The sequence below is a fragment of the Monodelphis domestica genome, chromosome 4, assembly GCF_027887165.1.
Source record: "Monodelphis domestica isolate mMonDom1 chromosome 4, mMonDom1.pri, whole genome shotgun sequence".
Taxonomy (NCBI): Eukaryota; Metazoa; Chordata; class Mammalia; order Didelphimorphia; family Didelphidae; genus Monodelphis; species Monodelphis domestica.
In genome coordinates, this window is record NC_077230.1 from 177,305,739 (window position 1) to 177,318,621 (window position 12,883).

Sequence of the window (12,883 nt, forward strand, 5' to 3'; positions counted from 1 at the left end):
CAACAACTTCACAATTCAAAAGCTACTCTACAAGCTGCCTATACTCAAAGATTTCCAAGAATCTACTGGAATTTTAGTTTAGTTTTGTCATCTTTAAGAATCCAAGGTCTTGATTTTGCCAATATGAAGTGCCAGAGCAGAATGTTAGGAAAGGCTGGACAGTACTATTTGTACATTATCAGGAATCTAGTAGGTGTTTTTTATTAACAGCCTGAACACAGAAGGGGATTGAAGTTGGATGTTTTTTATTCATATGAGTCTTTTTCTTGTCCCTTTTCCAAATATGTTAGAAATCATGATTTCCCTAATATTCTTTCTTATGCTGTGACATATTTGAACTAAATGCTATTAAAGGCTGACCACAGGATTAGGAACAGCAGAAGGGATTATGCCTAGAAATTAAGCAAAAAAAAAAGAAAAAAGAAAACAACTAGAAAGGGAAAAAATCATCAGTACTCCTAAGGGGATTTTTTAAAATAGAAAGTTCCAATCATTTTAATTATGCTGTCTTGGGGCACATCTCCAAGATTAAAATAAAATGTGAAATTTTGGGGAAAAAATCACAGGTAGAAAAGGAAAGTATTTCTATTAAATGTTCCATTTGCCCAGATGGATGATCAAACAATTGCAAACAACAGAGAACATCTTAGGAATGTGAGATTGCACCAACTAAAGTTTGATTATGATTTCTCTCAATACGTAAAAAGGGCCCTGTGTTTCAGATAACTATATGCATTCTTCTTTTAGTCCTCAATTCCATGTTTAAACTCCTGCATTTTTTCCTATTAATGGAACTTCTTCCAAACCAAGGATATTAGTTCAGAGACTCAAAGTGCCATTAAGGGGATTAGTTGGAAGGACTGATTGCTGTCTACTATTGATTAAGATTAAACTAAGCAATCCACACCTAGACTTTCAGTTATGCAGAGTTCCTTGCATGTTCCCTCCATAATCATCCTTTTAAAATCATGTGAATTTAACTCTATACTACCATAAAAGTATATATAGGAATCTTTAGAAAAACTCTCTTGGAATTAATTTGAAAAAAAAACACTTTTTACTAGTAATGGAATTATATTACATATTCCTTACTTTTTGTTTGTTTCATTGCATTTATCTTCTCATTTCTTCTTTTATGTTATTTTCTCTTTCCCTAATAAAGGGGAATATTTTAAGCAATGAGGTCAGTAAACCACTTGTACAAAATTATTTATAGCTGCTCTTTTTGTGGTGGGAAAGAATTGGAAGTTGAAGGGATGTCCCTCGATTAGGGAATGACTGGAGAAACTGTCATATATGATGGTGATGGATTACTATTGTTCTGTAAAAACGATGAACAGGATTATTTCAGAGAGAGATAGAAAGGTATATGTGAACAGATGTAGAGTGAAATGAGCAGAAACAGAACACTGTATACAGTAACAACAATATTGTAGAATGATTAACTGTGATATGCTTTACTACTCTCAGCTATATAATGATCAAGGACAACTCTGAGGAACTTATGACAAAGAATGCTATTCATAGACATTTGAACTATTTGAATCAGAATGCAGATCAAAGCATATGATTTTTTCTCTTTAGTTTATTTGGGTTCTTATTTAAGGATTTTAGTTTTATATTATTCTCTTATAAAAATGAATAATATGGAAATATTTCTTGCATTATATATATATCTTGCATATATCTATCTATCTATCTATCTATCTATCTATCTATCTATCTATATAACCCAGATTGAATTTTTTCCAACTCTGAGAAGGGGGAGAGAAGGGAGGGAGACAGAAAATTTGGATCATGTAACTTCAAAAACTTCATGTGGAAATATGTTATTACATGTAATTGGTAAAATAAAATATCTTTATAATGAGAAAAATATGAAGTCAGTAAACCAATAGAGGAAGAAAATTATCTCTTTAGGCTAAAGTAAATTTTCAGGCTCCCTAAAATTCTGATTAAGGAACAAATGGGTGTGGGAATTTGCAAATATGGACTCTTAGATTTAGAAGAGAACTTGGAGGCTCTTTGGTCCAACTTCCCATAGGTATCCCCTCTACTGAGAAATGGTCATTCCACCTGTGCTTGAATAGTTGTTGTGAGGAAGATCTAATTATCTTGAAGAGTAAATTCTATTTTTTTGGAGAAAAATATTTTGTTTTATATATTTCACCATGAAATATATTTGCATATATTTCTCCATGAAAAGAGAGGTGAAAGTATTTACCTGAAAACTTTCTGTGTTGGAATACTGCCCCATTCGTGATTGTAATTTGTTTGCATGTGAAATATTACAGCTGTCATGGGCTCAGAGTTATAACTAATATGCATGCTGCTGATTGTTAGGAGAGCCTTCAAATCCCTCACTGGCATCAGAGTCACCAGGAGCATCTGCACCTGTCTTCCCAGCTGAGGCTGACTTGCTAGAAGGAGGATCATTTAGCATCATATTTTCTACAGGGACAGTTATGGATACAACCTGCCATTAGACTCTAAGATAACTGAGCTTTGTTAAAAGGAGGACTCAAACTGAATGAAATACAGACATACCTCATTCTATTGTGCCTCACCTTATTGCATTCAGCAAGTATTGCATTTTTTACAAATTAAAGCTTTGTGGCAACACTGCATTAAGCAATTCTATTGGTGCCATTTTTCTAATAGCATGTGCTCAAATCATGTCTCTATGCCATATTTTAGGAATTCTAGAAGTAGTTCATACTTTTTCATTGTTTATAAATGTGTAACAGTGATCTGTGATTAATTAATTTTTGTATTAGTATTGTAATTGTTTTGGGATGCCACAAACTACATCCATATAAGAGGGAAAAATTCATTGCTAAATGTATTTGTTCCTACTGCTGTTTCTTCTCCCTCTCCTCAGGCCTCCCTGTACCCAGACACTTGACAATATTGAAATTAGGCCCAATAATCCTATAGTGGCCTCTTAAATATTCAAGTGAAAGGAAGAGCCAAGCAGTGCCTCAAACTTCACTGTTACCTAATTTTAAGTAACTGCCACAACCACTCCAACGTTCAGCAGCCACCCTGGTCAGTTAGCAGCCATCAACATAGAGGCAAAACCCTCCTCCACCAGGAAAAAGATTGCAACTTGCTGAAGATTCAGATGATGGTTAGCATCTTTTAGCAATAAAATATATTTAACTAAGGTATATACATTCTTAGATATAAAATTGTTGTACAATTAAAAGACTACATAAATATATAAATGTATCTAATACATGCAGGGAAACTCAATTCACGTGACTCAGTTTATTATAATATTTGCTTTATTTCAGTGGTCTGGAATTGAACCCACAATATTCCCGAATTATTCCTGTAGTTTAATTTAGAGAAATTAATCAAATTCTGACTCAGTAATTTCAGAAAATAAAATATCTTGGTTGAAGTAGAAACTATTTCACTAAAGATTTTTTGGTTTATAATTCAGTAAAAAAAAAAATTGGATACTTTTCAGTTTGAAGTTCAGCAAATTCATGTTGTTTCTCTTGATTCAATTCAAGAACATCTTTAAAAGTCAGCACTTTCTCCCTGACCAAGATAGGGAAGAACTTGTCTCTACAGATTCATCCTTATCAATACTAGGTTTGAGGAAGAAAGTAATAAATTAAAAGCATAGAGGTTTCTTCAGGACTCCATTGTTAAAATAATTTCCAAAAATGGGGAAGATTTTTAAAATAATCTGAGTTGGCTGGGGGACAGCGAGGTGACTCAGTAGATAGAGTGTCAGGCCAACAGACAGGAGGTCCTGGGTTCAAATTTGATCTTAGATGCTTCCTAGTTGTATGACCCTGGGAAAGCCATTTAACCCCAGTTGCCTACCCCTTATTGCTCTTCTGACTAGGAACCCATACTCAGTATTTATTCTAAGAAGAACGTAGGAGTTTTAAATCAATATAATAAATGATCTGATTTCAAATTCTAGAAATAGGTTTCTGGTAGCTATGTAGCACAATAGATATGGTGCTAGGCTAGAATCATCCCATGGAGTTAAAATCTGGTCTCAGGTACTTATTGGCAAGTCACTTAATCCTGTTTGCCTCTCTCCTACCTCATCCTATCAAATGAGCTAGAGAAGGAAATGGCAAGCTACTTTAGTATCTTTACCAAAACAAAAGCAAAAACAAAAACAAATGGGGTCATGAAAAGGCAGAAAGAAATAATATGAGTCAGAGAACAAACAACAATATCAACAATAACAAAATGGATTTTGGGGAAATACTTGTGAACTCAAGAATTCTTATAAAAGGAAATTAATTACTTTAGTTAAAAAAAACATTGTGTTCTATATGAGTTCTAACTTTTTTACAAATATATAGAATTTTTATTAATTATTGAGGTTTTACTAAATCAACTTCAAAAGTACATAAAGCTCCTCAACAGGGTTAGAGTACAAAAAGACCAGATGAGTCTACTGCCCATTACTCTGAATTGCATTGGCCTGACATCGTTCTTGAGGAAAGGCATGGAGTACCCAAACAAATCATCGAATCATAGAATTGGGCCATAGATTTCATTTAATCACTTCTTATTTTTATAGTTTATTTGTAGAGCTCTGAGGAAGGCAGCATTAACATTTTATCACCATCACACAGACAAGAACACCAGGGCTTGGAGAGACTGAGAGTGTCTGAGAGAAGATTTTAACCCAGGCTTCTAACTCCAAATACAAATTCTTTTCAGTAGCATTTACATTGCTCCTGCCCCTGCCAACCAAAAAAAGGGGGGAAAAAAACTTTCCAGGCTTGCAAACTGTAGAGAAGCTGTTTGCCAAGTAAAGTCCATGAAAAATGGATTCATCGCATTAGAGCCATCCATGATCGACTGCCAAAGCCAGCTTATTTCCTTTGCTAGCTCCAGAGGAGAATGCATGTAATGTTATGTGGATGGAAAGCCATCTTAGAGAACATGCTAGCTGAGCGCAGTTTCTTACTGACTCAGATCAGCGTTATTACAAACTTGATGGGCTACTTAAGGCTCTGTTAGGGATTTTTAGATCAGAAAAAAAAAATAGACACAAGAGATTACGGACCAGAATGTGTTAGTTTTATCTCACAATTCAGTAAAGCAATAAAACAGCCTGAGAGAAACCATAGACAAGAATGTCTAAACCTAACAGTTTTCTATTTCTCAAATAGGAATACTTGCCATTACTAATGAGAGTGAAGTGTAAAATTGCGGTCTAGGGAAAGTAAGTAAGTAATTGTAGAAAAGTCCTAATTTCCCCTAGAGAAGACAATGTGGAATTAATATGACTTTATAATGGGAAAAGAGTACATTAGTCTCAAAGGTGGGTAAAGCTAAATAATAAATTATGTTGATAGTACAAATAGAACTCTCCAACAAATAATATATCAAAAAATTCTGATTACTTTATGTATCTTTGGTCTGTGCAAGATACCATGGGAAAACTACGCCATGTGCTAAAGAAGGAATCTGGCCATCTTCAAATGCAGAATTATGCATTTGTTCTTTCACAGAGAAGCTTTAGAGATGATTCTTTATTTTTCCCTTTGTCTCCATTAGAATATCTTTTCTTTTTCTTTTACTTTAGAGAAACTTCAAGAACTGATCAGCCACATAGTAAAGGGATTGAATGAAAACATGGCAGCCATACTTTGAGAGAAGAACAGAAGTTCTCATATAAAGGTAAAAACTTGTTTTTATTTTCTATACTGTGTTTCTTAATGTTATGAAGTTCATGAAACTATAAAATGAAAATCTAGTTATTTTTTTCTAAATAATTTATAAATTAAAAAGTGATCCAAATTTTAATAGCTTGATTGTATCATGACTTTTCACAATAGAGTTTTTCCTCTTAAAAATATTGACATGATCCTTGTATGTACTCATATCTATATATGGATTTGAGACCCTAGAGATGGGCTTTCTAGAAGAAAAATGACATTGAGCTTCCCTATTATTCATTTTACAAAGTTGATATCAGCTAAAAATTCTTAGTAGAGGTAACAAAATAAATCAGTGGATAGAGTGTGAGTCCTGAAGTAGTCAGGAATATGAGTTCAAACCTGACCTAGATGAGCAACTCTGGGCAAATCACTTTGGCCTCTGTTTGCCTTGAAGGTAACTAGGAGACTCAATGGATAGAGAGCAGGGCCTCGAGTGAGGAAGACCTGAGTCCAAATTTTTCAAAACTGACCTCAGACACTCACCAGATTTGTGCCACTGAAAAAGTCGCTCAACCTCTGTTTGCCTTAATCCACTAGAGAAGGAAATGGCAAACCACTCCTTTATCTTTGGCTAGAGAGCGCCATAAGGGGTCAGAAAAAAGTCAAATACAACTGAACAACTGAAAAACAAGGTTCAATCAGTACTTGTGCTGTTAATCCCCAGGGACATCCTCATAAAATATCCAAGAACTTGTCTTCATCTCCTAGCACATCACAATGGCTTCATCTCAAAGCCCAGAGAACCAGCCCCACCCCAGCCTTTGAGACGCCTAAGCTAGTATTTGAGCAGACCAGGCAAGTTCTCCTCTGCCTCCTGGACTCCTCTCTGACACCAAACTGGATGAGAGTCAGCTCGCTTTGGAAAATTCAAATGCGAGACGATTGCACGGTATCATTCATTCATTTATTCTTTCACTCATGCAACAAACATTAAGTTCTTATTTTAACATACTATGTTTTAGGGATACAAATACAAAAAAACAAATATTCCTGCCTTCCAGAACTTAATCAGTTCCCTTGAGTGTTCTGATATTTTATAAATAAAGTCTGATTCTGTCTTGTCCAGGTGTTCAAATCTATTCAATTCAGGAAACATTTATCAATTGCCTATGATGTGCCAAGCACCACGCTAAGCACTGGGGATACAAATTAGAAAAGAAAGAGACTTAGTCCTTAAGGAACTTAAATTCTAACAGGGAAAGACAACATGTAAGAGGAAACTTAAAAGGGGGGAGAGAAGAAACAGGGGTTTATCTGATAGGGAATGTCTTGTTCCATTGGGCTGAAATGAAGTGGAACTGCAAATGGAAAAGGAGAGAGAACAGCAAGTACAATTCCACCTCTCTAATAAGGAAAGCTTTGGGCCAAGTTACATGTTCTAGCCTCTAATCTTCCAATCAGAAAAAAGAGTAGCCAAGGATTCTTAGCCTTTTTATGTCATGGATGCCTTTGGATATCAGGCAAAGTCTGTGGACTTCTCAGGATAATGTTTTTAAATGTATCAATCAAATACGTAGGATTGATTACAAAAGAAACCAATTAATCTTCCAATCTTCTAATCAGAGAAAACAGTAGCCAAGGATTCTTGGCCTTTTTATGTCATGGATGCCTTTGGATATCTGGCAGTCTATGGATTTCTCAGGATAATGTTTTTAAATGTATCAATCAAATACGTAGGATTGATTACAAAAGAAACCAATTAATCTTCCAATCTTCTAATCAGAGAAAACAGTAGCCAAGGATTCTTGGCCTTTTTATGTCATGGATGCCTTTGGATATCTGGCAAAGTCTATGGACTTCTCAGGATAATGTTTTTAAATGTATCAATCGAATACATAGGTTTGATTACAAAAGAAATCAATTACATGGAATTAAATTATGAATATAACTTAAATATATTTTTGTGGTTAAAAACTTGAATCTAGCCTAAACTCTTCACCTTACATGCGAGAAAACTAAAATTCAGAAAAATGCAACGATTTATTCAAGATGACATAATTAGTAGCAGGCAGGATTAGAATCCAGGCCTCCTGACTTATACTTCATGCCCCTTCCACAATAATATATTCCACTTGAGGATTAATGTGAAATTAAGAGTATAATCTCTTGAGTCACATCAATCTTCAATCACTTTCCAGCTAGTGGGCCCAAATTGGGCCTTGATTGAACCTCCTAGAATGGTTACTGGTCTGAGGAGCTCTGCAAACATCCTGGTTTAATTGAATACCCTTGGTATAGTCTAAGATCGTCCAGGCCACTGGGGTCCAACTTGAGTAGAATCCATTCATGAGGGTGTCTTCATGCCACATATTTACTTAGGAAACCACGTGTCAACATGCTTTATTGGTTTTTATTTTTATTAATTTGATAAATATCTCCCAATTACATTTTAACTTGGTTTGGTTGCATTTGGGAGTATTGTCAGGCATTTGCTGATATACATTTAACCTGTCTAGGTCTAGGTCACCTCAGAGAGCTGCCCTATGGCCTGGGGATGCCCCTTGGCACGACAAGGATTACCTTGACAGACAGACATCCTCACTTGGTCTATTAGGCATAAATGTAGAAATTAGAGCCTCATACAAAGCTATCATCTTGTTCAATACAGCTAATTATAAGAATTGATGTGTCCTACCCAGGAAACTTTATTTTATTTTTTAACATAATTTGATATTGACTTAAGGGCATTGGGATTGAGAGTTTAAGCTTTGTTCACAAGCCGTATTTCTGTGTTAATTCAGTTTTTGGAATTGCAGTTGTGTGTGTGTCTGTATGTACACATATATGTTATGTGGATGCTGTTACTTTTTTCAGTGTAAAGATATGTTATTTTATCAATTGCATGTAATAACTATGATGCTGTTATTCACACAAGTGTGTGTAACTACCGTTACCACCTAATCCTAAATCCTTTTTGTGATATTCAAAATTTCAATCTTTTTCATATTCCAACAAAACTAAATTGCATGGTAAATTAAGAATGATTTTCTTCAAAATGCTGCATGCAAATACTGGAAATGTTAGTCTAGTAACGGGCCAAGATTGAGTCCCTGGAAGCTGTTTAATGCCAGACAGGAGACAGAATGGATGTCTCTATTTCTGTATGTGCCATGAAGGAATGACAAGTAAAGGGGAAGCCACTCTGAAAAGGGCCTGCCAAGTTGTTTGATGTACAAGACTAAACACCACTAAAATGTTTACAAAGTCAAGAAGAGATGGACATTTTTGTGGTTCCTATTTTAATTGTCAATCAGAAAAGGAAAACTAAAAGAATAAGAAGTTATTTTTAATAAAAGAACAGAAATATACAAAATTGTAACATTTGTCTAATCTTATAATTTTTATATATTTTATATATAATGTAGTTATCTTTTTATATTTTAAACATTTTAATGTAGTTCATTTTTAAAATAATGTAGTTAATAAATGATTATTTTAAATGATTATTTTTAATATTGGTTTTTGTTGCTGTCATTCAGTCATTCAGTCATGATAAACTCTTCAGAATCCTATGGACCATATCAGACCAATACTATCCCTGAAGTTTACTTGGTAAAGATATTGAAGTTGTTTATCATTTCCTTCTCCAGTGGATTAAGGCAAAGAGAGGTTAAATTATTTGTCCAGGGTCACACAGCAAGTAAGTATCAAAGACCAGATTTTAATTTAGATCTTTCCAACTACAGGCCCAGCACTCTATTCACTGAACCATCTAGTAACCCAATATTAACATTAATAACTGAATATTAACTATTAATTTATGCTGTGCTAACCCCCAGTTTGAGGTGAGGTGTTGTGGTTTTCAGTTCAATGAGTCTCTGTTATGAACTTTTCATGATAGGAGACAAAATACAGATGATAAAAAACCATAACTAGGACAGAGACATTTGAGTTTTGTACTAGAACAGTTTAATTCAGGGGAATCTGATGGCATTGCTACTTTAGCAATTGATCTTTACAACCAGTTAGCAGTAATAATTTAATTTTTGTTTTCCTTCCATTATTTTCTTTCATATTTGAATTTGGTGACCTCTTTGGGGTTTTCTTGGCAAAGATCCTGGAGTGGTTTGCCCTTTTCTTCTCCAGCTCATTTTACAGATGAAGAGACTGAAGCAAAGAGGATTAAGTGACTTCCCAGGATCACACAGTTAATAAATATCTGAGGCCATATTTGAACTCAGGTCTTCCTGTCTTCCTGTCACTGTCCCATCTACTGCAACACCTAGTTACCCCAGTAGTTTAGGCAAGATACTATATAACCAGGGGCTCCTCCCTCAGCAACAGCACATTAGCTGATTTCCTCTAACCCCCAGACTCATTTGCTTCATTTCTGATCATTATTTTTGCTTCAGTTGTATCTGACTCTTCATGATCCCATTTGGAATTTTCTTGGCAAGGATGCCAGTGGTTTGCCATTTCCTTCTCCAGCTCATTTTACATGAGAAAACTGAAGTCAACAAGGCTAAATGACAGATTATAAGTATCTGAGGCTGCCCCTCTTCGTGTGATGTAATCTCCTTGACCCCCAGCCTTCATCCTAGCATAAACTGGTCTAAGATCTGAGACCTGTGCTCATGGTTTCCTCTTTCCTTCAAGTGCTTGCCCCAGACTCAGGAATTGTGTCTCAGAGTTAGTTGTGTCTCAGAGAAGATGTTTTTCTGTCCCATGAAGATCTTATCCTCCATTTGACAAGGTACATGAGATATTAGAGAACTACTCAAGAAAATATGAACTTCCCCTTCCTGTAGAATCAAATCCACTTATCTCATTTTAGTCCCTCTGAAATAGGATAACTCAAAAATGCTTTCTCCATATCTTCTTTATCCAAACTTGCCATTCATTTAATAAAAATCAATTGGATACTCATCCCCTTAATACATAAGAATGTAGTTGTTTCATAAAGTTAATTATACAGCCACGTATAATTTATGGCATCTTCCCTTAAGTCAGTGTTACAGTAGAAAGATTATTGGACATGGAGTCAGAGAATTCAAACTCTAGTTCTCCCACTTACTAGCTGAGTGAGCATGGTCAAGTCATTTAATCCCTTTGTAACTCAGATTCCTTGTCTTTAAAATGGGACTGAATAATGACATAACTGTAATAATGAATAATGATACATTGTTACTCATTATTATAGTTATGTCATTACAGTGCATACAGCACTGAACTTGGAAGACCCCCCTTCATAAGTTCAAATCTGGCCTCAAACACTTATTAATTGGGTGAATCTGGGCAAATCACTTAATTCAGTTTGCCTCAGTTTCCTCATCTGTTAAATGAATTGGAGAAGGAAATGGCAAAATACTCCAATATCTTTCCCAAGAAAACCCCAAATGGGCTCATGAAGAGTAAGACATGACTGAAAAACGGTATCTGTTCTATAAAGTTTATAGTGTGTTTATGAAGAAACCTTTCTCTAAGCAATTAAGTTCATGTAAATGTGATATACCATTAAAAATTATACTTTATAATGCTACCCATGGACAAAGAAGGAATTGTTGAAGTCTGATTGCAGATCAAAATGTGCCATCTTCCACTTTACTTCCTTTACTAGTTTTTTATTGAATGTGTTTTATTCATCTTCTTTCAAAACATGAGCACTATGGAAAAATTGGAGAAAAAAGAACTATATTTTATCATATATTTTGTTGGCTTCTGTCTCTCCTCATGTGATGGGAACTCCTCCATATCCAACCCTCAACTTAGCATAAAGTTTTCTGGTAAGAGATATGAGATATTTCCTTATGGTCTCATCCCCTCGTTCCTCCAAGTGCTTGCCCAAGGCTCAAGAATTGTCTCAGAATTCGTTATGTCTCGGTTATACAGTATCCTATCTAAATTATTGGGAGCAACTAGGTGGTGCAGTAGATGGAACACAGCACTTGGAGTCAGGAAGACCTGAGTTCAAATAAATTAAAGAAATAATGACTATTAAAGGAATTCAAAGAATCAATAAATCAGCATAAACTGGAGTAATTAGAGAATATTTCCTAAGTGAAGTTTGATTTTGTGCTGGGCTTCAAGAAATAAGCAGGATTTCAATAAGTGGAAAATATGTGGAATAGATGGAACCTATGGGGGAACTCCAGGCCTATTGTTCCTTTCAAATGTTTCCAGATATGTTAACATTTGTCCTTTATTAAAATCAAATATCCCTAAAAGAGGTAATTAATACAGTCATTTATACTTTAATATTAATTAGTTTATTAGCCTTTTTCTGCAGCCAGATTCTGGTAGAGAGAAATCTGATGGTGATACAAGGACACTGGTTAGTCATACAGTGGGGTAGATGAACACTAAGTACACTCAGAAGAGGCAAAGGGAGATGGAGATGGATGTCACTACAAAGGAATTCGACTTACCTAAAAACATTACCTATCATCAACTCTGGTTGAAGGGAAAAGATGAAAAGAGTAAGCATTGAGAAACATTTATTAGGAGTAAGGATGGGTAAATGAAAAAAAGATTAAGTTGCAGAAATAGGAAATGAATCATATCATGTCAAGAAATAGAAAAGGGGGTGATTTCATTAAGGAAAAGTGATTGTTCAGTGTCAAATGCTAATGGGAAATTTGAAAAATAGAGGGAAGGAAAGATGACTAGATTTGGACAAACAATGGCTGCCTTGAATAGAACAGTTCTGGTAGAGAAGTAAAAAGTGGAAGATGAGAGTTTTCAAATACCAGATGATTCATCTTACAATTAATGATATTTCTCCTTTTGCCCTATATAATATGAAACGTGGGATCTGGAATACTGGAATATAGCATTCTATCTTATCTACAAAATTAGTGTTAAAATGTCTAAACAAGTATATGCAAATACAATTTTGAAATTAACTTGTGAAGTTTGGACACCAGTAAATTTGTCTTTCCTTGTCTTCTGGTTGGGGACATGCATTTCATACTTTTCTCATGTATTGTGATTGCAAAACATGATTACATGATTTCAGAAAGACAATATAAGGTAAAGCTAAGGATATATCTTTTCAATTGAGCAAGCAATCAATACAAATGTATTTATCATGCACTATGTATCAGACACTATACTAAGTGCTAGAGATTACAAAGTTAAAATGGAAAGTCTCTTCCTTCAATGAAGAGTGGCAATGTCTACACTGAATGTGTGTTGATATATGAAAAAGAAATAAGGTGATTTGGTGGGGGTGGAGT

General features: G+C 34.9%; 1 protein-coding gene across 2 annotated transcripts in view; it reads left to right on the top strand.

Moving 5' to 3' along the window:
* B3GALT1 (beta-1,3-galactosyltransferase 1) overlaps window positions 1-12,883 on the top strand; it is a 783,716-nt gene that overhangs the window by 285,647 nt on the left and 485,186 nt on the right. For both annotated transcript variants that reach the window (XM_007494310.3, XM_016433691.2), the window contains exon 2: window positions 5,573-5,667. The gene's annotated coding sequence lies outside the window, so the exon portion shown is untranslated. The remainder of the gene's footprint in view (window positions 1-5,572; window positions 5,668-12,883) is intronic.